We start from the raw sequence: 26,428 nt of genomic DNA, 5'->3' as shown, positions 1-26,428 counted from the left end.
AAACAATTTAAGTATTGTTATGGGATATAAGCTCCACACATAAAAACCAGTTTTATTTCCATGCACTAGCAATGAACAATCCAAGAAGGAAATGAAGAAAACAATTCCATTCGCAAGGGCATCAAAAAGAATACAATACTGAGATTGTTTTTAACCAAGGAGGTACAAGATGTTCACACTGAAAGCTGTAAAATACCATTGAAAGAAATGAACAAAGACAAAAGTAAATGAGAAGACACACATTCATGGATTGGAAGAATGAATATTGTTAGGATGGTAATAGTACCCAAAGCCAAATCCATGTAATCCCTATCAATATCCTAAAGGTCTTCTTGTTTTGTAGAAATGGAAATGGTGATTTTAAAATTCATAAGGAAAAAATAAATAAAATTCATAAGGAATTACAAGGAAGCCCATATAGCCAAAACAATTGTGGGAAAAAAAAAGAATAAAATTGGAGAACTACCATTTCCTGATTTCAAAACTTACTACAAAATTAGTAACAAAATGACTTTATTTTCTTGGGCTCCAAAATTACTGAAGATGGTGACTACAGCCATGAAATTAAAAGACACTTGCTCCTTGGAAGTTGTCCATCACCAACTCGATGGACATAAGTTTGAGCAAGCTCTGGGTGTTGGTGATGGACAGGGAGGCCTGGTGTGCTGCAGTCCATGGGGTCACAAAGAGTCAGACACAACTGAGTGACTGAAGTGAACTGAACTGAACTACAAAGTTATAGCAATCAAAACAATGGGGATACTGACACACATATAGATATAAAAATCAATAAAATAGAAAGAATTAAAAGTACATAAATAAAAGTGTGGCCTGTTTTCAACTTATTTTTCAGCAAGATTGCCAAACTACTCAATGTGGAAAGAATAGTCTTTCCAATAAATAATGTGTGTACAACTCCATTGGACCCCTATCTCACATCATATACAAAAGTTCACTAAAAAATAATCAAAGACCTAAATATAAGAGCTAAAACTACAAACCTACTAGACAAAAACAGGTGAATTTTCATGACCTTAGATTTGGCGATAGTTTCTCAGATACAATAAAGCACAAGCAACAAAAGAATAAATAAATTGGACCTCATGAAAATTAAAAATGTTTTGCTTCAAAGGACACTTTTTTAAAATACGAGAAGACAACCCACAGTATGGGAGAAAATATTTGTGAATCATGTAACTGATAAGGGCTTAATACCCAGAATAAAGAACTCTAACACTCAAAGACAAAAAATCCAAAGCCCGTGAACTCTCCCATATACAGCACCATATGGCCATAATGTATTTGCTGGACTGCCAGACTTGCTCTCCTCTCTTTTAGGTCATATCTCCCATTTTTCTTCAGCATAAGCCTGATTCTGGGAACTGATCCTGTTTATCCAAATTACAAAGGACAAGTCTTAGGAGCTAAGCAGACCTGAGAAGATAAATGGGTGGAATAGTCTTTAACTGAAGGACCAAGCCCAAGCCTTGCTAAGTAATTTCAATCCAAGAGAAGATTCCAGTAGAGAAGACCAACTCTAGATGTGAGTAAACAAAAAACTCCCCAAATAACTGTTGCCAAAATAAGACAGAAGTTTACATCTCTCACACGTTGCCCAAAGGTAATGCATTACAGTGATTAATTAGGAACATGAACACCAGTTCAAGCACACTTGTATCCCTTATCAACTATATGACTTTGGGCATCAGATCTCTAGGCCTCTGTTTTCCCACCTATGTAATAGAGTTATAATAGTGCCCAACCAAAGAACATTTTTGTGATGATTATATTTATTACATGTAAAGTACATAGAGCAGTGTCTATGCGTGTTAGTCACTCAGTCATGTCCAACTCTTTGCATCCCCGTGGGCTATAGCCCTCCAGGCTCCTCTGTCCATGGAGTTCTCCCAATAAGAATACTGGAGTAGGTTGCTATGCTTTCTTCCAGGGGATCTTCCCAGCCCAGGGATTAAACCCAGGTTTCCTGCACTGCAGGCAGATTCTTTATCTAAGCCACCAGGGAAGCCCAGGACGGTGTCTGGCACATAGTAAATGCTCAATGAATATTATCTCTTATTATTGTTGGATATTTTTTGCCTTAGTCTTGAACAGTTTAATGTTTTTACCACTGATGTAGATGAAGAATGGAGTGGCCAACACTGTAGGTTGTCTCCCAATAGCTGTTTGCTTAATCTTTGATGATAACAGTCATCTGGTTTTTAAATGGGTATATATAGCCATCCTGAACAAAGCCTACATTTCCTAGCTCCCCCTTGCAGCTAAATTGTGACCATGTGACTCAGTTCTTTCCAGTAGCATGTAAGAAAATGACATGTAACTACCAGGAAATTGTCTTGAAAAGGAAGGGCCAATGCCCCTTCCTCAATTTCCTTTTCTCCACCAGCTGGAATATAGATGTGATGGTTAGAGGCTCAGCAGCCATTCTGAACAACAAGGTGATCTTGAGATTGGAAGACATGCATGATGGAACAACAAGATAGAAGGTACTGCCTCTCTGACACTTGGGTGCATCAACTCCACTGACAAGTCCAGACTTCTTGAATTAACTTCTGTCTTATGTTAGCAGCTATTATTTGGGTGTTTTTTTTTTTTTTCATTACAAATGAGCACAATCCTACTGCCAAAGATATATCATATTTTAAGGTGACTTAGAGCTAAAAATGCTAGCTTTGTCATCCATGGGATAATAATCAGAGCTCAGAGGCAATGGACTAAATCTGACACCTTGAAGGATGGAGGTTAGCAGTGATAATGTCAAGTGCTTCTTTGGGTCCATAAAAGCAGCCTTGCAATGGCCAAATGAGGTTGATATGGCCTGGAGGGGGGGAATATCTTCTGATTGGATGCCTTACGAAGGAGATGGTGGATGCCTGTCACAGGGTAGGTACTCGGTGATGTGTGCCCCCCTTGGTACCATCCCTTCCCACAAGCTTCTGAGTTCAAGGCATACTCTGTATACGAATTGACAGCAGGCTATTTCAGTTCAGGGGATTTTAGTCTCTGTTAATAATAGCATGGTGAACAGCAGGAGAGAGATGACTCTGCATCACTTTTTATAGGTCAGGCCACACCTGGAATATAAACAAATGGGAGTGTTTTCAGAGACAAGCCTGGAAAAGACATCACTTGGGAGGGGGGAAAAGAAAAGAAATGATCACTGTGTGAAAATATCTAAAGGGATGTTACAGAAAAAAAGAAAAGAGTTTCTATAATCTTGTCCTAAGCCCCTAAAAGGTGGCTCAGTGGTAAAGAATCCGCCTACCAATGTAGGAGACATGGGTTTTGTCTCTGGGTCAGGAAGATCCCCTGGAGGAGGAAATGGCAACCCACTTCAGGATTCCTGCCTGGAAAATCCCATGGACAGAGCAGCCTGGTGAGCTACAGTCCATGGGCTCACAAAGAGTCGGACAAGACTTAGCTACTGAGCATTAGCAGGAAGCCCCTAAAGAGTCCTGATGGTTGGAAAGACAGATTTCATCAGTTAGCATACATTACCTGTTATTGCTCTCAGGCTGTGGCAGTGACTTCTAATTGTCCTATGCAATAACTGTCCTAGCGCTCTTTCCTGTGGATATAACCTCGCTAAAGTAGCTATGCTCCTGTACTTCTTTGAAGTTCAAAGTGGTTATGTGACAGGGTGGTGGCCCATGAGATGTAAGCTGAAGTCCAAGTGGGAGTTCCAAGAAGGTTTTGCCTTCTCATTCAGGTGTCATGCCCCCTCCCCTCCTCCTGGTTCTCCCCTTCCTGGCCTGTCTGGACTGCAGACATGATGCTGGAGGAGCAGCGATCATCTTACAAGCAAAAACAAAAGCCACATGTGAAACATGTGAAGAACAGAAAGATAGGAGGAGCCTGGTTCCTGGAGGACATCCTTGAACAGTTTCTCTTGCTTGGGCTGTCTTCTGGGCTTCCTGTTAGGTAAGAAGAATTAAGCCCTGCCTCATTTAAGGCACTGGAACAGTTATCTTATCAATGCAGCCAAGATGCTGTCCTAATCCAGGCTCCCTGCTCGGTTCTCAGAGGGACAAGGCTTTCTTGAAGAACCACTGGCATTTCCTGCTTTTCAGACAGGATGTGAGATAGAACGTCCTAAAAACCAGAACACACTCAAGATGGACTGAGCTCCGGGGAGGCAGTGAACCTCTTGACCCAAGAGGAATGCATGCAGAGGCTGTGGGCACTTCTGCAGCTGCGATGTTATAAAGCAGTATTGAGTGTAGAGTGAAAGGTCAGATTTAATGACCTTTAAAGTCCTTTCTAGAACAAAAGCGTTTCTAATGATCAGAAAGTTAAAAATAGGTGTACTGTGGCATAGTTAAGTTTTGGTGGCTGAACAGATGGTGTTTTTCAGCGATAGTCTGAAAAACTATAGTGGGATATGCAATTTTCATGATAGTTTCTAAGAAAATACTCTCCTTCAATTCCCCTAGGGGACCATATCATGGCGATTTAAAATTTCTAATGGAATTTTAGTTTGTTTTATTTGTAGTAATGTAATTTATCCCACTATACACTACCAGGATTTTTGTCTCTCTTGGACTTACAAAGTTAACATGGCAATGAAACATACTCAGCATCATTTGATTTTCAGATAGTGGTGGATTTATTATTTTTGTCTGTGAAAGAAGGGATCTTGGTGATAAGATTCCTTCCTAACTGTATCATTGGAACGTTTGTATCCTATAAAATAACCATTAGGGATCAATTTATCGGCAGAATTTCTGTAAGCATGGCAGTGTTCTTTCTGCAAAAGGGGGACTTTTTCCCTTTCATAGTGGAGGGAGTTCTTTGATGGGGTGAACATAAGAAAGGATAGGTTGAATCTTTACTGGATTCTATGATTGATCCCTTGATGGGATCTCAAGCCTGAGAGAGGAAGATGAGCTGTGTGACTGTGATGGTGCCCTATGGTGGCTGGCAGGCTGCAAAGATTCAGTAGGTGTTTGACAAGGGGATGAACAAATGCGTCTTCTTCCAGCCTGTCTCTGAGTACAGGCTGTGAGATGATATTATAGCCTATGGGGGTGCAAATCAGTGTTTCTCAAAAAGGCTTCACATTGCGAGGTTGGAGAGAGAATAAATAGATGGTGCTTCAAATGGAAATTAGGGCCCCCCTCCAGATTTACTGGAGAAGGAAATGGCAACCCACTCCAGTATTCTTGCCTGGAGAATCCCAAGGAGGGAGGAGCCTGGTAGGCTACAGTCCATGGGGTAGCAAAGAGTCGGACATGACTGAGCAACTTCACTTTCACTTTCACTTGCTAGATTTACTGAATCAGAAATCTCCACGGCTGGGGCTCAGGTATCTGCATTTTTGCACTCCTACCCACCACAGGGCTTCCCTGTGGCTCAACTGGTAAAGAATCTGCCTGCAATGGGGGAGACCTGGGTTTGATCCCTGGGTTGGGAACATCCCCTGGTGAAGAGAACGGCTACCTACTCCTGTATTCTGGTCTGGAGAATTCCATGGAATCTATAGTCCATGGGGTCGCAGAGTCAGACACAGCTGACTTTCACTTTCTTTCACACACACCCCCAGAGGGATTATCCTGTATAGTACACTGTGAGCTACAGGTGTGTACGCTGGGTGTTCCAGTTGAAGCTTCCCAGAGGCATGGTCTCTTGGGAGGCAGCTGGATCAGGATCTAGGTGATCAGCCTCTGGAAAAGGCAGCCGTGGCAAATGCGCTTGTCTCTGGCGACACCTGCTGGTCGAGAGTAACAATTAGCAAACGCTCAACCTCTGGAACTACACAGATGTTTTTCTTACGGGGTCCAGATACTAAGGGCGCTGCATTTTAGTGTCTGAATTCTAACAGCGATGATTAATATACCTAAAGCCCCAGGTATCTAGGGGATATGATTTTATATCTGTATCCTCTTTTCACTAACTTCAAGTAGAATCAATATATATTTGAAGAATGTCATCCTTCAATTATCTTACATGTTTCTTAGAACAGATGTTCTTATTTCACATCTACTTGAAACATTACCAACTCTTGGATTTCCTCTGAAGGGATTTACTGAACTCTTTGGCTAGAGAACTTATTCTTTGTGGTTGTTTTAGAGAAAGAATGAGAAGCCAGCTTTTATCTCTCATTGATGCCTCCAGGCAAGATAAAGAAAAAAATGCTTCATGATATCTTGGTTCCTTCTATTTATTGAGCACCTACTGTATGCCAGCTGCCCTCCCAGAGAACTCACGGTTCGGGGACTGAGAGGGTGCAATCATGCTCCCTACAGCAGAAATGTGTGTGGTGTGGAGAGGGAGGGGTGGAGTCAAGGAATAAGCTGAGACCTGGGGAAGATTCATTCTTCCAGATCATTCTCGGACATGACCACATCTGAAGTTCCCAGAGGAGAGACTGGTATGTGCTGAAACATACATGAGAAGTGTGAAACAGCATTTGGGGTGAATATCTCAAGAAAGGGGTAACCTCCAAATAAGGTATGAGGCTGGAAGTCAGTGATGGGTGATAGGGCCAAGGAGTTGGTCCAAACCTTGCCAAGGTTAGATTTCATCCTTTCACCATCCTTAGTGGTGACTAACCACTGAAGAGTTTAAGATGTTCTTTTTATCAGACTATTCCACTGGAAGATCAATACACAAAACAGAGCACCTCCTTTTTATCTGATGGTCTACAAATCCAAGTCCAAATTCCTGATTAAAATTGTATCTAGTAGCTGAGAATGTCATGCCGATTCAACAGACAAAAAGTCCCAGTCCGTCTGAAAAGACTTTCAGCGTTCTAGTAAATAGATTTGGCCTGTGTGTTGTTAACAGGGGTTGGTTTGTTTATTTAATGTAACTATTTGACAGAGCTGGTTCTCTGTGCCTTTTATTTAGAGCTTCTGTACTGTCTCCTCTTCCCGTGTTAACAGGGCCCCACCCCTGTTACACAACAGTGCCAGTGCCAGTCACACAACCCCCAGGGAAATCCTACAGATGTCCTAGGGGCCAGTAACTGAGCACTGGGTTACAGTCAGAGCCTGAGGCCTGAAATAAACCAGCTCTTTATTTTGTGCACAATTTTTCACCCTTCAGTTCAGTTCAGTTCTGTCACTCAGTTGTATCTGACCCTTTGTGACCCCATGGACTGCAGCACATCAGGGCTCCCTGTCCATCACCAACACCCGGAGCTTGCTCAAACTCATGTCCATCGAGTCGGTGATGCCATCCAACCGTCTCGTCCTCTGTCATCCCCTTCTCCTCCCACCTTCACTCTTTCCCAGCATCAGGGTCTTTTTTAATGAGTCAGTTCTTTGTATTAGGTGGCCAAAGTATTGGAGTTTCAGCTTCAGCATCAGTCCTTCCAATGAATATTCAGGACTGATTTCCTTTAGGATGGACTGGTTGGATCTCATTGCAGTGCAAGGGACTCTCAAGAGTCTTCTCCAACACAATTCAAAAGCATCAATTTTTTGGCACTCAGCTTTCTTTATGGTCCGACTCTCACATCCACACATGACTACTTACTGGAAAAACCATAGCCTTGACTAGATGGACCTTTGTCAGCAAAGTCATATCTCTGCTTTTTAATATGCTGTCTAAGATGGTCATAGCTTTTCTTCCAAAGACCAAGTGTCTTTTAATTTCATGGCTGCAGTCACCATCTGCAGTGATTTTGGAGCCCAAGAAAATAAAGTCTGTCACTGTTTCCATTTTTTTTTTCACCTTTAAAATACAAGTGATCATGGATTTATTTCCATGATGCTTTTCACAACAGGATGAGGCGCTCAGTCATGCTGCATAATTAAGACCTGCCCTCAGGAAGGACAAACACAATCTCTTTGTTTCGTCCACCTCCCTTCTGCTTGGACTTCAATCACTATGCACAGCCTTATACACTTGGCATATGGTCTAGAGGAAAAAGGAGCCTGGTGGGCTACAGTCCATAGGGTCACAAAGAGTCAGACCCAACTGAAGCGACTGAGCACACACGCACACATGGAGGGAAAAAGCATGGAATTTGGAATCTGAGGTACTTGAATTTGCATCTCATCCTTCCCTACGACACCCCCTCCCCCATTCCATTGTGTTGGCAAGTCGGTTAACGTTTCCTCTTTCTTTACCTGGCAAAGGGAGCTAATAATGCCTTTTCCTGTGGACTGAGTGAGAAAAAGATGTGTGGAATACCTGAGAGCAGTGCCCAAACACAGCAGGACGTTAATAAATGTGAGCTTTCCCCCTTCTTTTTCTATCCTTCCCTTGATACCAGTGAGTCATCAAAAGACCAGGAGGCACACAGCCTTCAGACTGCAGCCGTGGTGAGTGGCCATTAGTGCCTGCTGTTCTGTGCTGTTCTATGGAGTTTACCTCTGAAGCAGGTTAATTGGTGGCTCAGACAGTAAAGAATCTGCCTGCATTGCGGGAGACCCAGGTTCAACCCCTGGGTCAGGAAGACCCCCTGGAGAAGGGAATCTATCCACTCCACTATTCTTGCCTGCAGAATTCCATGGACAGAGGAGCCTGGCAGGCTACAGTCCATGGGGTTGCTAAGAGCTGGACACAACTGAGTGACTAACATTTTCAATTTCAGGCTAATAAAATAAGAGACCTTTTCTTAGCTTCAGACTTTCTGTCCCAATCTCTCTGTCTAGAGGATAGGACTCGGCACTTTTACTGTTGTGACCCAGGTTCAATCCCTGATCAGGGAACTGAGATCCCACGAGCTGGGTGGCATGGCCAAAATTTTTAAAAAGGTCTTTTTTGAGCTCTTTTAAGTGCGGAGTCTGATGACCATCAACTAGATACCCACCCTCCTTGCAATTCTGAGAAGAATCCAGTTCTGTCAATGTTAGTGCACCAAGGGACATGGACCACAACCCTGATGTGATGTCTGAAGCTGGGCTCCCCTGACCTGTAGGTGGGGCTGCGCAGATAAGCAGCTGGTGCCTGACTGGCCTGACCCGAGAGGGTCTCATAGCCAATCATACTGAAGTAGGACTTTCTTATTGGTAGATGTTACCTAACAGACTGAGATCTCTTACTCGTCTGCCAAGCCAACAGTCTAAAGAACATTACTCTGAAAGATATGGTCCAAAGTTAATCTTTGACTTAAAGGGACTCTATTTTAGGGACAGTTCCCATCATGTATGTTTTGTTCTGTTGTATGCATCTACTCTTATTATCCCGAAAATGTAGAGAAATTCTCAAATTATGACTAAATACAGTATGGCAGTGAACACGACAGTCAAAATAGAGCCAAACGGGGCTTCCCTGGAGGCTCAGTGGTAAAGAATCCACCTGCTGATGCAGGAGACACGAGTTCGATCCCTGATCTGGGAGGACCCCACATGCCATGGATCAACTCAGCCCATGTGCCACGACTATTGAGACTGTGCTCTAGAGCCCAGGAGCTGAACTGTTGAGCCCAGGTACCATAACTACTGAAGCCCATGTGCCCCAGAGCCCACGCCTGACAAGAGAAGCCTTTGCACTGGGGCTCGAGTGTAGCCCCCGATGGCCACAACTAGAGAAAGGCCCTCTCAGGAAATCAGACCCCACACAGCTAAAAAATAAATAAGTAAAATTATTTTTTGTAAAAAAGGATAAATCCTAAGAATTCTCATCACAAGGAAGAAGCTTTTAAAAAATAGAGGCAAATGATGAAAAATTGAAAAGCCACGAAAGAAAAAGACAAGCTGAAGAACCATCATATTAACACAGAGACCTTTGGTGGGAAACGTGCTAACAGTTCCAGCAGCTTTTGTACTTTGAGTGTCCCTGGTATAGATGACTGCCCAAGGGTGGCTGCAAGACAGAGCCGATGACTGATGTGGGGAGCTAATGGTGATGATGAAACATTACTTTGCTTTATTCCTACTTGAAGGATTTTTAAAATCGGATTATTAATTTCTGCTGTACAGCAAAGTGACTCAGATATACATATATATATTCTTTTTCATATTCTTTTCCATTATGGTTTATCAGAAGAGATTGAATATAGTTCCCCATGCTATACATTAGGACCTTGTTTATCCATCCTATACATAATAGTTTGCATCTTCTCATCCCAGACTTCTAGTCCTTCCCTCCCCCATTCTCCCTTACCTGGCAACCACAAGTATGTTCTCTATGTCTGTGAGTCTGTATCTGTTTCATGGCTATGTTCTGTTGTATTGTATTTTAGATTCCACACATAGGTGCTATCATATGGTATTTGTCTTTCTGACTTACTTCACTTCATTATGGTGATCTGTAGGTCCATCCATATTTCTGCAAATGGCACTATTTCATTCTTTTTCATGGCTGAGTAGTATTCCATTGTATATGTGTATGTACCATATCTTTTTTGTCCATTCCTTTGTGATGGACATTTAGGTTGTTTCCATGACTTGGCTATTGTAGTGTTGCGACGAACAAAGGAGTACATGTGTCTTTTTGAATTATAGTTTTGTCTGGGAGTATGCCCAGGAGTGGAATAGCTGAATCATATGGCAACTCTATGTTTAGTGTTTTTGAGGAACCTCTGTACTGTTTTCCATAGTGGCTGCACCAACTTAATATTCTCAACAACAGAGTGGAAAGGTTCCCTTTCTCCACAAACTCTCTAGCATTTGTTATGCATGGACTTCTTAATGGTGGCCATTCTGATTGGTATGAGGTGGTACCTCACTGTAGTTTTGATTTGCATTTCTCTAAAAATTAGTGATGTTGAGCATCTTTTCACTTGCCTATTGGCCATCTGTATGTCATCTTAATGTCTATTTAAGTCTTCTGTCCATGTTTCTACTGAGTCGACTTGAAGGATTTCTGAAGTATATTCAGAGTAATTTTATCTTGCTTTAAATAAGCTAAAAGAGTAGGAAAGAAAATTACACCTGCACTGTAGTTTCAGTTTTACAAAGGGAGTATCTTTCAGCAAGTAGCAAGTCAGGAAAAATATTTATGTGGTAGAATTCTGGATTATAAAGGACTTCCCTGGTGACTCAGATGGTAAAGCGTCTGCCTACAATGCAGGAGACCCGGGTTCAATCCCTGGGTTGGGAAGATCTCCTGGAGAAGGAAATGGAAACCCACTCCAGTATTCTTGCCTGGAAAATCCCATAGATGGAGGAGCTGGTTAGGCTACAGTCCATGGGGTCGCAAAGAATCAGACACGACTGAGCGACTTCACTTCTGGGTTATAAGGGATTTCTTTTTCTTTTTTTGTTTGTTTGTCTGTCTGCATCAGGTCTTCGTTGCATCATGTGGGGTCACTTGCTGTGGTGCACAGACTCTCTACTTGTGGTGCTCGGGCTCCGTGGTTGTGGTGCCCAAGCTTAGTTACTCCATGGCATGTGGGATCTTAGTTCCCCGAAAAGGGGAACTTGCTTTGCAAGGGGGATTCTTAACCACTGGTCCTCCAGGGAAGTCTCTATAGCAGTTTTCTAACAGCCCATGTTTAAAGAAGAGAGCAATGGTACTCAGGATCATGGCTTGTGTTAGGTTCACAATACTCCAGGAATCTCCTTTTAATTCTTTCAGCACATAGGTACACTGCCTTTATTTTCCAGCCTTGCAAGGGGCCTAAGTCTTCCAACACTGGTAATAAATATGGTGTTATGTCCGGTAAAGTCTTTCATTAAATGCCAGTTGAGAAAAGATACTGTTTTGGGATTGGATACTCCTATTTGAAATACAAGAATAAGGAACACCACCTATGCCTGTTTTAACTCAAGGTCAGAGTTAAATCTAGCTACTCAGGTGTTCTAACCAAGTAGCATGGAATGTACTCTCAAAGCAAGGCAGAGAAGTGTTGTCCCCAGTGTACACAAAGAGGGCTCATGCTGAGAACTCCTGCCCTGACCTTGGATCTCCTGTTCCATCCTTCTCTATCAGCTTTCAATAGATAGGGCAGGGCAATCCTGCCTCAAACCTGGAATGGTGATTGGCTAAAGTGTAAAATTTGCATACTATTTAAAAAGCTCATTGTAAAATGATACCCTCTAGGTCACAGTTCTCTGGGAGCAAAGCCTGGCCTCAGTGTCCTATATGTGGTCTGCACAAAGGTAAACATTTTTTTCCCAAATTCTTAGACTGGCATCACCAACCTTAATGAAGAAGGAATTTTAACTGATTTGGCCCACTATCCAGAGAAAAATAAGAAGTCTGTGAGTTGGACAGCCAAGTCATCCAGTTAAAACTCTAGAGTGTTCCATAGCTCTTCCTCTCCCAGTCAACCCCGAAAGTCAACAGAGAAAAAAGCTAGATCTATCTCAGCCCCTGTGTGGGATAGAGAAAGTATTGTATTCAACAAAAGTTTAGTTATTGAAAGGATAAAGGAAAAGTAGGAAGGAAAGAAGGGAAGAGAAAGAGGGAGGGTGCTGAGAACCTGGTATTCAAAATCTACCCTAATGTTAACAGTGTGAGGAAACAGCTCTTTTAGAATTATTTGGCAATGTGATCAAGACCACCCCCAAGAAAAGAAATGCAGAAAGACAAAACAGTTGTCTGAGGAGGCCTTCCAAATAGCTGAGAAAAGAAGAGAAGTGAAAGGCAAAGGAGAAAAAGAAATACCGTTTGAATGCAGAGTTCCAAAGAATAGCACAGAGAGATAAGAAAGCCTTCCTCAGTGATCAATGCAGAGACAGACGAAAACAACAGGATGGGAAAGACTAGAGATCTCTTCAAGAAAATTAGAGATACCAAGGGAGGGAACATTTCATGCAAAGATGGGCACAATAAAGGACAGAAATGGTATGGACCTAACAGAAGCAGAAGATATTAAGAAGGGGTGGCCAGAATACACAGAAGAACTATACAAAAAAGATCTTGATGACCCAGATAACCACGATGGTATGATCACTCACCTAGAGCCAGATATCCTGGAGTAGGAAGTCAAGTGGGCCTTAGGAAGCATCACTACAAACAAAGCTAGTGGAGAGAAAAAAAAAAAAAAAGCTAGTGGAGATGATGGAATTCCAATTGAGCTATTTCAAATCTTGAAAGATGATGCTGTGAAAGTGCCGCACTCAATATGCCAGCAAATTTGGAAAATTCAGTAACAACAGGACTGGAAAAGGTCACTTTTCATTACAATCCCAAAGAAAGGCAAGGCCAAAGAATGTTCAAAGTACTGCACAAATATACTCATCTCACACGCTAGCAAGGTAATGCTCAAAATTCTCCAAGCCAGGCTTTAACAGTATGTAAACTGAGAACTTCCAGATGTTCAAGGTGGATTTAGAAAAGAGATCAAATTGCTAACATCCATTGGATCATCAAGAAAGCAAGAGAGTTCCAGAAAAAACATCTATTTCTGCTTTATTGACTACGCCAAAGCCTTTGACTGTGAGGATCACAAGAAGCTGTGGAAAATTCTTAAAGAGATGGAAATCTCTGACTACCTGGCCTGCCTCCTGAGAAATCTGTATACAGGTCAAGAAGCAACAGTTAGAACTGGACATGGAACAACAGACTGGTTCCAAATACGGAAAGGAATACGTCAAGGTTGTATATTGTCACCCTGCTTATTTAACTTATATGCAGAGTAGTATATCATGCGAAATGCCAGGCTGGATGAAACACAAGCTGTAATCAAGATTGGTGGGAGAAATATCAATAACCTCAGATATGCAGATGACACCACCCTTATGGCAAAAAGCGAAGAACTAAAGAGCCTCTTGATGAAAGTGAAAGAAGAAAGTGAAAAAGTTGGCTTGAAACTCAACATTCAGAAACCTAAGATCATGGCATTCAGTCCCATCACTTCATGGCAAATAGGAAGGGAAACAGTGGAAAGAGTAATAGAGTTTATATTTGGGGGCTCCAAAACCACTGCAGATGGTGATTGTAGCCATGAAATTAAAAGATGCTTGCTCCTTGGAAGAGAAGCTATGATCAACCTAGACAGCATATTAAAAAGTAGAGACATGACTCTGCCGACAAAGGTCCATCTAGTCAAAACTATGGTTTTTCCAGTAGTCATGTATGGATGTCAGAGTTGGACCACAAAGAAAGCTGAGTGCCGAAGAATTGATACTTTTGAACTGTGTGTTGGAGAAGACTCTTGAGAGTCCCTTGGCCTGCAAGGAGATCCAACCAGTCAATCCTAAAGGAGATTAGTCCTGAATATTCATTGAAAGGACTGATGCTAAAGCTGAAACTCTAATACTTTGGCCATCTGATGAGAAGAACTGACTCATTGGAAAAGACCCTGATGATGCGAAAGATTGATGGCAGGAGGAGAAAGGGACGACAGAGGACGAGATGGTTGGATGGCATCACCGACTCGATGGACATGAGTTTGAGCAAGCTTAAAGAGTTGGTGATGGACAGGGAAGCCTGGCGTGCTGCAGTCCATGAGGTCACAAAGAGTAGGACACGACTGAGCAACTGAACGACTGACTGACTACAAATCTACAGATTGTGCACATTCTTTAACCCAGCAATTGTGTATTTATAAATTAAAGATATGTGAGAATATTTTGTCGTGAACCAGAGTCTTGTTCATAATCATAAAATATTGCAACCAACCTAAATATCCAACACAGAGAATCAGGTAAGCAAATTACATCTACACCTGTTCTTCCCCTGGTCCCTCCTCTCTCAATAAATGGAACCATCATTAAACCAGTTGCTCAAGCCAGAAACCTAGAATCATTTAAAATTTTCCTCCTTCTCTTCCTACTTTTCATTCCAAGTCTTATCATTTTCCAAACTACACAGGGTATCATCTTGTAGATGTATTAACTTAAGCAGGTAACAGACATCATCAAGCCCAAAAGCCAATAAGGAAGATTGAATGCTTTCAAGTGTTTACTCACCACCAATAGAGGAAGATGTATCCTCTGCTCATTCCTGGGCAGTGACTAGGGAAAATAAAGAGAAAAGTAAGGCGTTGTTTTGTTTTTTAAATGTCTATTTAGGCCACGTTGGGTCTTAGTTGTGGCACACATCATTGCATCATGTAGGATCTTTTGCTACTGTGCACAGACTCTCTAATTGTGGTGTTCGGGCTCAGTAACTGCAATAATGGGCTTAGTTGCTCTGTGCTATGTGGAGTCTTCCCCGACTGGGGATCGAGTCCACTTCCCCTCCATTGCAAGGTGGATTCTTAACTGCTGGACCACCAGGGAAGTGCCTAGAAGACATTGTTTAAGAAGCCAGCTAATTGGGTGTGGATGACTCCGCAAAGATCATGGAAGATGAAATTCATCTGAGAACCATGGACAAGGAAGAATCAGGAAACACTGATCCAGGATTGTATTGATACATGTAAATCATACATACGGTACTGTACTGATAATTTAAGATATTTTTCGAAGTTAATTTTGACTCGATGGGATCAGTATCACCTTATGACCCTGAGCCTCAGGGTCCTCACCTGAGGCGAGTCCACTCGAAGCCCACTTCTTCCCCCTGAGACCACACAGGACCCCAGAACTCCCTCTTCAGACAAGGTCTGCGTGGCTCTCTTCTCCAGACACTTCCTCCTAAGGGTAGATCAAGTCTGTGGTAGATGGTGTGGATGGAGCTTGGATTAGTGGGTTCGGGAGCAGGGTCTTTGTTTGTCCTCTTGCCTCAGCCCTGAAAATGCTAGCAGCCACCTTGGATGAGGGCTTCCCTGGTGGCTCAGCTGGTAAAGAATCCACCTGCAATGCAGGAGACCTGGGTTCGATCCCTGGGTTGGGAAGATCCCCTGGAGAAGGGAACGGCTACCCACTCCAGTTTTCTGACCTGGAGAATTCCATGGACAGTATAGTCCATGGGGTCACAAAGAGTCAGACACAACTGAGCGACTTTCACTTCACGTTGGATGAGATGCTTACTACTGACTGTTGAGACTAACCAACTCCCCATGCCATTATGGGGCTTCCCAGTTGCTGCTAATGGTAAAGAAATATGCAGAAGACACAAAAGATTCGGGTTCAATCCCTGGGTCAGGAAAATCCCCTGGAGTGGGAAATGGCAACCTGCTGCAGTATGCTTGCCTGAAAAACTCCATGGACAGAGGACCCTGGTGGGCTACAGTCCAAAACCACAGAGAGTCAGATGTGACTCAACGGCTAAACACGCACACACACCACACACACCATTGTATCTCATATCCAGCTATCACCTCAACACCACTGCACGTCCCCCAGGATCCCTCATTTGGGTTTTTGCTGTACTTCCCTAACTAGTCTCACATCACATCTCACACTTCTCCTTCCCAATCCGTTCTTTGACACATTACAGGCAGAGTGGGCTTTTCTAAAATAGAAATCAGACCATGTTACTGCCACAGACAGAAAGTACCTACTCCCTGCCACGGCAGAGAAGCCCTCTGGCTACATCTGTGCCAGCCTCATTAAGCGTGAGCCCCAGTGACGAACCCCCTTCCAGTTTCCTGTACTTCCTCCGAATTTTTCCACCTCAGGGCCTTCCTATCCACTGCTCTGTCTGCTTAGAACATTCTTCTCAGTTTTCACATGACAGGTTCTTCATCCTTCAAGTCCAAAATTTTTCCCCCAGGCAGACCTTCTGCACTCAACTATATACGCCTATTTTTTTCCCTCCTAGTATCCGTTATTTTTTTTTTCCTTCGTGGCATTTTATCACAAAAAGGCTTCAGTATTCCTTTTTCTTGTTTATTTGTTTCCCCCCTCATCAAATTGTAAGCATCATGATCATAATGTATATATCAGAATTTAGCACAGCAGAGTACGTCTATGCAATTAAGTAATCTATATAATTAACATTATTTAGTCAATAAAAATAATGTTTTCTATGAATATTACTGGTATGGAAATTTGGACATGATATGATTTTATGTGTGTGTGTTTAAAAATTCTGCAAGGTGTAACAGTGGTTATCTGGGTTGGAAAATTGTGAGTGTAGTTTTTTTCTTAATTTTGCTTATTTTTAAAAATACTGATTGTGTATTATCTTCTTAAGAACATATTTTAATTTTTTAACTAAATAAATACCTCCTACTACCTGTACAGAAACTATTCCAGTAACCTGACATTTTACCCGGAAGCAGTCTAGATGTCAGGCATTAAGGAAATGTTGAACCAGAAGATGGAACATCCATTCAACAAAATGCTAGGCGGCCATTAAAAATCATTGTGACCAATGTCACAACATTGTAAATCCCAATCATATAACATTAACTCAGAGATGAATAGAAAATAGGATGAAATAATAGAAATAATTTTTAAATGATGTCATTGCTTTGGAGTGATAGATTTTTTTGTTTGCTCTCCAAACGCCCTGTAATAACAGTTTTTACAATTAACTTTTTTGTTTTTAAAGGAACTATGTGTTTTAACAACTTACATATGATCTCACCTTGTTACATGTTATTTTTCTTTGGTAAGAATATTTGTGTTATGTAGTCTTTCTATATAGGCTACATCAAAAAAAAAGAAAACCTCAAATATCCTGGGATATGTAATGTATCACGCCTTCCACCAGGTGGCAGTGTCATTGTATTAAGCAGCTTTGGAGAACTGGCTGGGATTACCTAGTTCAGTTCAGTCGCTCTGTCGTGTACGACTTTTGCGACCCCTTAAACTGCGGCACGTCAGGCTTCCCTGTCCATTACCAACTCCAGGAGTTTGCTCAAACTCATGTCCATCGAGTCGGTGATGCCATCCAACCATCTCGTCCTCTGTCGTCCCCTTCTCCTCCTGCCTTCGATCTTTCCCATCATCAGGGTCTTTTCTAATGAGTCAGTTCTTCGCATCAGGTAGCCAAAGTAATGGAATTTCAGCTTTAGCATCAGTCCTTCCAATGAATATTCAGGACTGATTTCCTTTAGGATGGACTGGTTGGATCTCCCTGCAGTGCAAGGGACTCTCAAGAGTCTTCTCCAACACCACAGTTCAAAAGCATCAATTCTTTGGTACTCAGCTTTCTTTATGGTCCAACTCTCACATCCATACATGACTACTGGAAAAGCCATAGCCTTGACTAGACGGACCTTTGTCAGCAAAGTAATGGCTCTGCTTTTTGATATGCTGTCTAGGTTGGTCATAGCTTTTCTTTCAAGGAGAGTGTCTTTTATTTCATGGCTGCAATCACCATTTGCAGTGATTTTGGATCCCCCAAAAATAAAGTCAGCCACTGTTTCCCCATCTATTTGGCATGAAGTGATGGAACCAGATGCCATGATCTTGGTTTTCTGAATGTTGAGTTTCAAGCCAACTTTTTCACTCTCTTCTTTCACTTTCATCAAGAGGCTCTTTAGTTCTTCGCTTTTTGCCATAAGGGTGGTGTCATCTGCATATCTGAGGTTATAGATATTTCTCTCAACAATCTTGATTCCAGCTTGTGCTTCATCCAGCCCAGCGTTTCTCATGATATACTCTGCATGTAAGTTAAATAAGCAGGGTGACAATATACAGCCTTGACGTACTCCTTTTCCTATTTGGAACCAGTCTGTTGTTCCATGTCCAGTTCTAACTGTTGCTTCTTAACCTGCATTCAGATTTCAGGAAGCAGGTCATGTGGTCTGGTATTCCCATCTCTTTAAGAATTTTCCACAGTTTGTTGTGATCCATACAGTCAAAGGCTTTGGCGTAGTCAATAAAGCAAAAGTAGATGTTTTTCTGCAACTCTCTTGCTTTTTCAATGATCCAACGGATGTTGGCAATTTGATCTCTGATTCCTCTGCCTTTTCTAAATCCAGCTTGAACATCTGGAAGTTCTCAGTTCACATACTGTTGAAGCCTAGTTTGGAGAATTTTGAGCATTACCTTGCTAGTGTGTGAGATGAGTACATTTGTGAGGTACTTTGAACATTTTTTGGCATTGCCTTTCTTTGGGATTGGAATGAGAACTGATGTTTTCCAGTCCTGTGGCCATTGCTGAGTTTTCCAAATTTGCTAGCATTTTGAGTGCAGCCCTTTTACAGCATCATCTTTTAGGATTTGAAATAGCTCAACTGGAATTTCTTTTTTTTTTTTTTTTTTCAACTGGAATTTTATCACCTTCACTAGCTTTGTTCTTAGTGATGCTTCCTAAAGCCCACTTGACTTCGTACTCCAGGATTTCGGGCTCTAGGTGAGTGATCACACCATTGGTTATCTAGGTCATCAAGATCTTTTCTGTACAGTTCTTCTGTATATTCTTGCCACCTCTTCTTAATATCTTCTGCTTGTTAGGTCTATACCATTTCTGTCCTTTATTGAGCCCATCTTTGCCTGAAATGTTCCTTTGGTATCTCTAATTTTCTTTAAGAGATCTGTAGTCTTTCCCATCCTATTGTTTTCCTCTATCTCTTTGCATTGATCACAGAGGAAGGCTTTCTTATCTCTCCTTGCTATTCTTTGGAATTCTGCCTTCAAATGGGTATATCTTTCCTTTTCTCCTTTGCCTTTAGCTTCTCTTCTTTTCTCAGCTATCTAAGGCCTCTTCAGACAACCATTTTGCCTTGTTGCATTTCTTTTTCTTGGGGATGGTCTTGATCACTGTCTCCTGTACAATGTCATGAACCTCCGTCCATAGTTCATCAGGCACTCTGTCTATGAGATCTAATCCTTTGCATGTATTTGTCACTTTCACTGTATAATCGTAAGGAATTTGATTTAGGTCATACCTGAATGGTCTAGTGGTTTTCCCTACTTTCTTCTATAGTCAGAATTTGGCAATAAGGAGTTCATGATCTGAGCCACAGTTAACTGATCATGCAGCTTTTATTTACCACTTAATACCTCCTTGGGCATTGGAAAAGATTTTCCTTTCAAGACTAAAAAATATGGAATGCTTCACAAATTTGCGTGTCATCCTTGCGCAGGGGCCATGCTAATCTTCTCTGTATTGTTCCAATTTTAGTATATGTGCTGCCGAAGCAAGCGCTCCTGGTCTTATCTTTGCTGACTGTATAGAGCTTCTCCATCTTTGGCTGCAAAGAATGTAGTCAGTCTGATCTCGGTATTTACCATCTGGTGTAGAGTCTTCTCTTGTTTTGTTGAAGAGGCTGTTTGCTATGACCAGTGCATTCTCTTGGCAAAACTCTGTTAGCCTTTGCCCTGCTTCATTCTGTACTCCAAGGCCAAATTTGCCTGTTATTCCAAGTATCTCTTGACTTCCTACTTTGCATTCCAGCCCCCTATAATGAAAAGGACATCTTTTTGGGGTGTTAATTCTAGAAGGTCTTGTAGAGCTTCACAGAACCATTCAACTTCAGCTTCTTCAGCATTACTGGTTGGGGCAGAAACTTGGATTACTGTGATATCGAATGGTTTGCCTTGGAAACGAACAGAGATCATTCTGTCATTTTTGAGACTGCACTCAAGTACTGCACTTTGGACTCTTTTGTTGACTATGATGGTTTCTCCATTTCTTCTAAGGGATTCTTGCCCACAGGAGTAGATATAATGGTCATCTGAGTTAAATTCACCCATTCCAGTCCATTTTAGTTCACTGATTCCTAAAATGTTGATGTTCACTCTTACCATCTCCTGTTTGACCACTGCTAATTTACCTTGATTCATGGACCTAACATTCCAGGTTCCTATGCAATATTGTTCTTTGCAGCATCAGACTTTGCTTCCATCACCAGTCACATCCACAGCTGGGCATTGTTTTCGCTTTGGCTCCGTCTCCTCATTCTTTCTGGCGTTAATTCTCCACTCTACTCCGATAGCGTATTTGGCACCTACCGACCTGGGGAGTTCATCTTTCAGGGTCTTATCTTTTTGCCTTTTCATACTGTTCATGGGGATCACCTAGTGCATTGCATTATTCCTAATATTATTTTTCCTGATATTCGATCTTGATTTACAGTGACATTTACATTCCTTTTAAGTCCCAGAATTGTAATATCTTTTATGGTGTTTATTTTTAAATTATAAGTTAAATAATTCCCCTGGGTGGTAAAATGATTCCTCTCCCTTCACTACTACTTTGCTCATAAATCTTTTCCATTTTTAAAAATAACGATCAAAGAATATCTGCTATTTCCTAAAAGCCTTTTTATGAATGAGTCCTCATTTACTCTTGCAGAGGAGATGTTCTTCCTTTTTCACATATGAGAAAATAGAAGCTAAAGGAAGATTGGTAATTTGTCCAAAGTTACACAACTATTTTTTACCAGAGTCAGAATTCAAGCCCAATCTCTAGAAAGAATTTGTTAAATAAGTAAATTGGAAAATAAGTAAACAAATGAGTCAGTATGTTGTATCTCTGTCTGCCTATCTGTCTACTATCTATCTGATTCAACTTAAAGTTATATGGGGAGTTCCCTGGTGGTATAGTAATTAGAATTTGAGACTTTCACTGCCGTGGCCCAAGTTCAATCCCTGGTGGGGGAATTGAGATCCCACACACCATGTGGTGTGGCAAAAAGAAAAAAAAAGAAAAAGGTCATATGAAACTAACAGCGATAGTTGTAATTTATAGTCCATTTAACCCCATGGACTGTAGCCTGCCAGGCTCCTCTGTCCATGAGATCTCCCAAGCAGTAATACTGAAATGGGTTGCCATTTCCTTCTCCAATATGAAACTAATACAACATTGTAAATCAACTGTACTTCAATAAAAATATAATAAATAAATAAAATGTTACAGTAAGTAAAATACACATTAAATAATTTCTATATAATATGATATATGTTTAACATGAAAAATGCTTCTGCTTACTGTGATATTTGAGACTTTTCCCCTCTGGTATTAAATTCTTTGAAAGCTGCACTAATAGATTAACAATACTCTTCCACTTGAATCTAAGTACTATATTTTATTCAGTCTTTCTTCTATAATTGAGTTTAGCAATTGCCTCTCCAAATTAGGGGATTCACACCCACACACTCATCTATTATTGCTCTCGAAACATTTCTGGCTACCCTCCCTGCATTCTCTCTATTCCAGTCACCAGACCTCTTGGCCCCTTGCTGTTCTTCATACAAGCAGGTTATCTCAGGGCCTTTGTACTTGCTGCCCTCATGTGCTTCAGGTCTCACTGCACATGTGACCCTATCTGTGAGGCTTTCCTTGAACTACTGTGGAAACAGGTGAACTATCTCTACCACCATATTCCCTGTCTCAGTTAGTATCCCTTATTTTTCTGTATAGCACTTATTATCCTTTGACATAAAATGATTTCTTTGCCATCTGTCAAAAAGGTCTCTGCGGTTTTAATTAGAAGACTATTAGGTATTTAAATTAATTTGGAAAAAATAATTATTCCCATGCAGAACTTTGATCTTGTCTCAATTTTGTTTGAATCTTCTTTTGTGTCTCTTAGTGTGTGTATGCCTTAATTACAGTTCTTATAGTGTGGGGCTAAATTTCTTACCAAAGTTTTTGATAGTTTTATTTTTATGAGGTATAATTTACATATCATAAAGTTTACCATTTCAGTGTATGATTCATGGTTTTTAGCATCGTCACAAAACTGTGCAGCCGTGACTGTGATCTAACTCCAAAACTCTTTAATCATCCCCAAAAGAAACCCCATAGCTCTCATCAGTCTGCCTCTTCCCCTCACTCAGCACCTGACAGTCACCAATCTACTTTTTTTCTCCATGGATTTGCCTATTCTTGATGTTTCATGTAAATGGAATCACACAATAGGTAGACTCTTTTGTCTGGCTTTTTTCACTCAGCGTAACATTGTCAAGGTTTAACCAAGTTGTAGCATGTAGCAGTACTTCGATCCTTTTTATGACTGAATAATATTCATTTGTATGATATGCTACATAGTGTTTATCCATTATAAGTTGACAAATATTTAGGTTGTTCACACCTTTTAACTATTATGAATAATACTGTTATGAACATTTGTGTATGAGTTTTTGTGTGGAAATATGTTTTCATTTATCTTAGGTATATACCTAGGAATGGAATTGTTAGGTCATATGGTTTAACTGTGTTTAACTTTTGGATGAACTGCCAAACCATGTTACACAGCAGGTGTACCATTTTACATTCCCATTTATGTATGAAGGTTCTAGTTTTTCCATATCTTTGACAATATGTGCTATTTTCCATATTTTTTATTGTAGCCATTTTCATGGGTATAAAGTGTTATCTCATTTTATTTTTGTTTTGCATTTTCCTAATGACTAATGATTTTAAGCACCTTTCCATATGTTTTTTAGCCATTTGTACATCTTCTGAAGATGAATGTTTATTCAGGTCGTTTGGCCATCTTTTAATTGGGTAATTTGTCTTTTTGTTGTTGAGCATAAGAGTTCTTTACATAGTATGGATGCCAGATCCTTATCAGATATCTGATTTGGAAACATTTTCTCCCACTCTGTGAGGGTTTTTCTCTAATAGTCTCCTTGAAAGCATAAAAGTTTTTAATTTTGATGAAGTCCAATTATCTGTTTTTTTCTTTGGTAGCTTGTTCTTTTCTTGCCATATATAAGAAACCATTACCTAGGTTGTAAAGATTTAGTCTTTCATTTTCCTCTGAGAAGTTTATAATTTTAGCTACATAAATCTTTCAGCTATTTTTAGTTGATTTTGTACATGGTGTGGAGTATGTGTTCAACTTTCTTCTTTTACCTGTGGATGTCCAGTTGTCCAGTCACCCTTTGTTCAAAGATGATTCTTTCTCTATGAAATGGTCTTGGCACTCTTATCAAGGTCAAAATCAGTTGACTATGGATGCGTGGATTTATTGCTGGACTCATAGTTCTATTCCACTGGTGTTTATGTCTTTGCAGAATTTTTGATAAATACTTGTGTGAACTGCGTACATTTTGGTCTCTAACAAGTACCTGGAGTGTAGTTGAACTGGCCCAGGCTTCTTACCTGACCTGGCTTGGGTAAGAGACTGACATCTCCTCTGAGACATGAGGATCTTAAGAGGAACACATACCTGATAAGAAGGTGTAGAACTCTAATTCCACGAGTCTACTTAGAGACAAATTGACAAATTAGGTCCACATTCCATCTTCTACAGTATGGTTAAAAGAATTTGAAGTCTTGTCAATTTTAGGCGAATACTCATCCCAGCATCTGGTAAGTATCTGTTGAGATCCTCCTCTGTACAATGCACAGTAAAGCAGGTTTTAATATGAGAACTTTTATTTCTCCAATATAAACTATTTGCAGAGTTACCAAAAACAGTAAGTTAATTTTATGAAATTATCTTTTTTGGTCAAAAGCCATTGAATGGGAGCTCTAGTTCATGAACAGTTGATTATAGCTCTTTTCTTTGTGAATAATTATCTAGAAGGCCAACTACAGTATCTGTTCAGGCCACTCCTTGTTAAAGGTAATAAAATCTTATCACTTGTATATAATAAAATGCTTGTCCTTCTGTTCCATTCTGTTGAAGATTGTGGGGGAGGATCTGCAGGATTGCATAAAACTTATCCAAAATTATATCAGATTATTAACAAGTAATGTAGAAAGAAAGGGGCAGCAACAATGATTCCCTGGGCCTGGAAACTTTGTCTGTCTTTAGATCAAAGCTCTGTTGCACTATGGTCTGCTAGAACAACCAAAGACTGCGCCCTCACTTCCTCTTTACTGATGCCAGAGATCCTATAGTAGCATAGTCCAGTTTGTGTCTGGTAATGTTTAATCCTGATGACAGCCAGAACAAGAATCGTCAGTCTGAACCCTGGAACAAAGATGGTTTTCTGCTCAACATAAGCTCTGTTACAGTGCATTAAAGTGAACTCACAAAGATGGATCAGACTTTTAAATGAAATAATTCCTTTTTAAGTTGTTTAAAATTGAGTCTTCCATTGGGCATTATAAAAATAAAAAAATTCTGCTTGTCAAAAGACAGCATTTAAAGAGAGGAAAGGTAAACCTCAGACTGGAAAAATGGAATTTGCAAAATACCTTTGAAAAAGGACTCACCTAAAATGTAAAAAGAGCTTCTGTATATCAATGAGATAAAGAAAGATAAGCCTAACAGTAAAAGACCTAGATAGACATATCACAAAAGAGGATAGTCAAATGCCCCATGAGCATATAAAATGATACCTGGCATCTTTAGTTAACAAGGACATGCAAATTAAAACCACAATGATACTGTATTGGTCTTTATCTTACTTAGAAAGATAAAGACCAATACAGTATACTAACACATATATATATAGAATTTAGAAAGATGGTAACGATAACCCTATATGCCAAACAGAAAAAGAGACACAGATGTACAGAACAGACTTTTGGACTCTGTGGGAGAAGGCGAGGGTGGGAGGTTTCGAGAGAACAGCATCGAAACATGTATATTATCTAGGGTGAAACAGATCACCAGCCCAGGTTGGATGCATGAGACAAGTGCTTGGGCCTGGTGCACTGGGAAGACCCAGAGGGATCGGATAGAGAGGGAGGTGGGAGGGGGGATCGGGATGGGGAATACATGTAAATCCATGGCTGGTTCATGTCAATGTATGACAAAAACCACTACAATATTGTAAAGTAATTAGCCTCCAACTAATAAAAATAAATGGAAAAAAAAAAATAAAACCACAATGAGACACTACTACCCACCCACCCGAATGGCTAAAATTTAAGATGTTGACTAGGTTGTGGAGCAACTGGAACTCTCATACAGTGCTCGTGGGAAAAGAAATAAAACAAGCACACTGGAAACTTTGGCTGTATTATTTAAGTTTAAAAATAAATAAATGTCCTAAGATCCAGCAAATCCATTCCTAGTTATGTACCCAACAGAAATGCATGCATATGTGCATTAAAAGAGAAGTTCAGTAATGTTCATGGAAGGATTATTTGTAAGAGCCTCAAACTGGAAACATCTCAACTGTCCACAATAGTTGAATGGATAAATTAATTGTGGTATATTCATTCAGTGGCAAACCACACAGAGACAAAAAAGAATGAACGATAGCTAACTTGAGAAAACATGCATAAATCTCAGAGATATAATGTTGAGCAGAAAGTTAGACACAAAAGAATACATGCAGTGTAATTTAATAGTTAAATCGAGATTAAAAATAGGAAAAACTACAGTAAAAAAGATCAGAGCAGTGGTTACTTTAGGGAGTATTTTGACTGGGAGGATCAAGAGGGAGTCTTCCTGGGTGCTGGAAATAGTCTATATGTCAATCACCTGTAAAAATTCATTAGCTATGTATTCTTAAGATGTGTACACTTTATTGTATTTAAGTTATAATTAAATTTTTTAAGGTATACTTAAAAAATTGAGTTTTCCAGACACCATCCTTTATTCTGGTAAGTCAGGCATTGTGATGTCCCTTCTCATCCCCAGCAGACAATTAAGGGGGAGTCTCTGAAGAGGGTAAAACAGGACATGGGGGGGGAGCATCAGAAGCAGAGGGATCATAGTAAAGACAGGAGGTTAAGTGGAAGTCTGTACACTGAGAGCAGAGGATCTGAAGGCTCCTTCTCCCTCTGAGCTCTCAGAAATGTAGCAACCATGCCTTCAGACCCTAAGCAGGAGACTGGAAGTTTATTCTCTGGGAAATCTCAGTAGGCCAAGGAAAAATACCTAAAGATATTAACACCAGTTCTCCTCCAACAAAATGGCCCAGCTGAATCG

The 26,428-nt window shown here is 40.6% G+C and overlaps 1 protein-coding gene and 1 non-coding gene across 2 annotated transcripts in view; one reads left to right on the top strand and one right to left on the bottom strand.

The window, feature by feature from the left end:
- The window catches only part of SLC44A1 (solute carrier family 44 member 1), a 212,029-nt gene that overhangs the window by 178,858 nt on the left and 6,743 nt on the right, over positions 1-26,428 (top strand). The gene's annotated exons all lie outside the window — the stretch shown is intronic.
- On the bottom strand, positions 19,685-19,791 carry LOC122673147. The gene has a single exon (XR_006334623.1). It is a non-coding gene; the product is annotated as a U6 spliceosomal RNA (small nuclear RNA).

The sequence above is a fragment of the Cervus elaphus genome, chromosome 16, assembly GCF_910594005.1.
Source record: "Cervus elaphus chromosome 16, mCerEla1.1, whole genome shotgun sequence".
Lineage (NCBI taxonomy): Eukaryota > Metazoa > Chordata > Mammalia > Artiodactyla > Cervidae > Cervus > Cervus elaphus.
The sequence above is the reverse complement of the archived record's forward strand: the minus strand, read 5'-3'. Positions and strand labels throughout refer to the sequence as shown.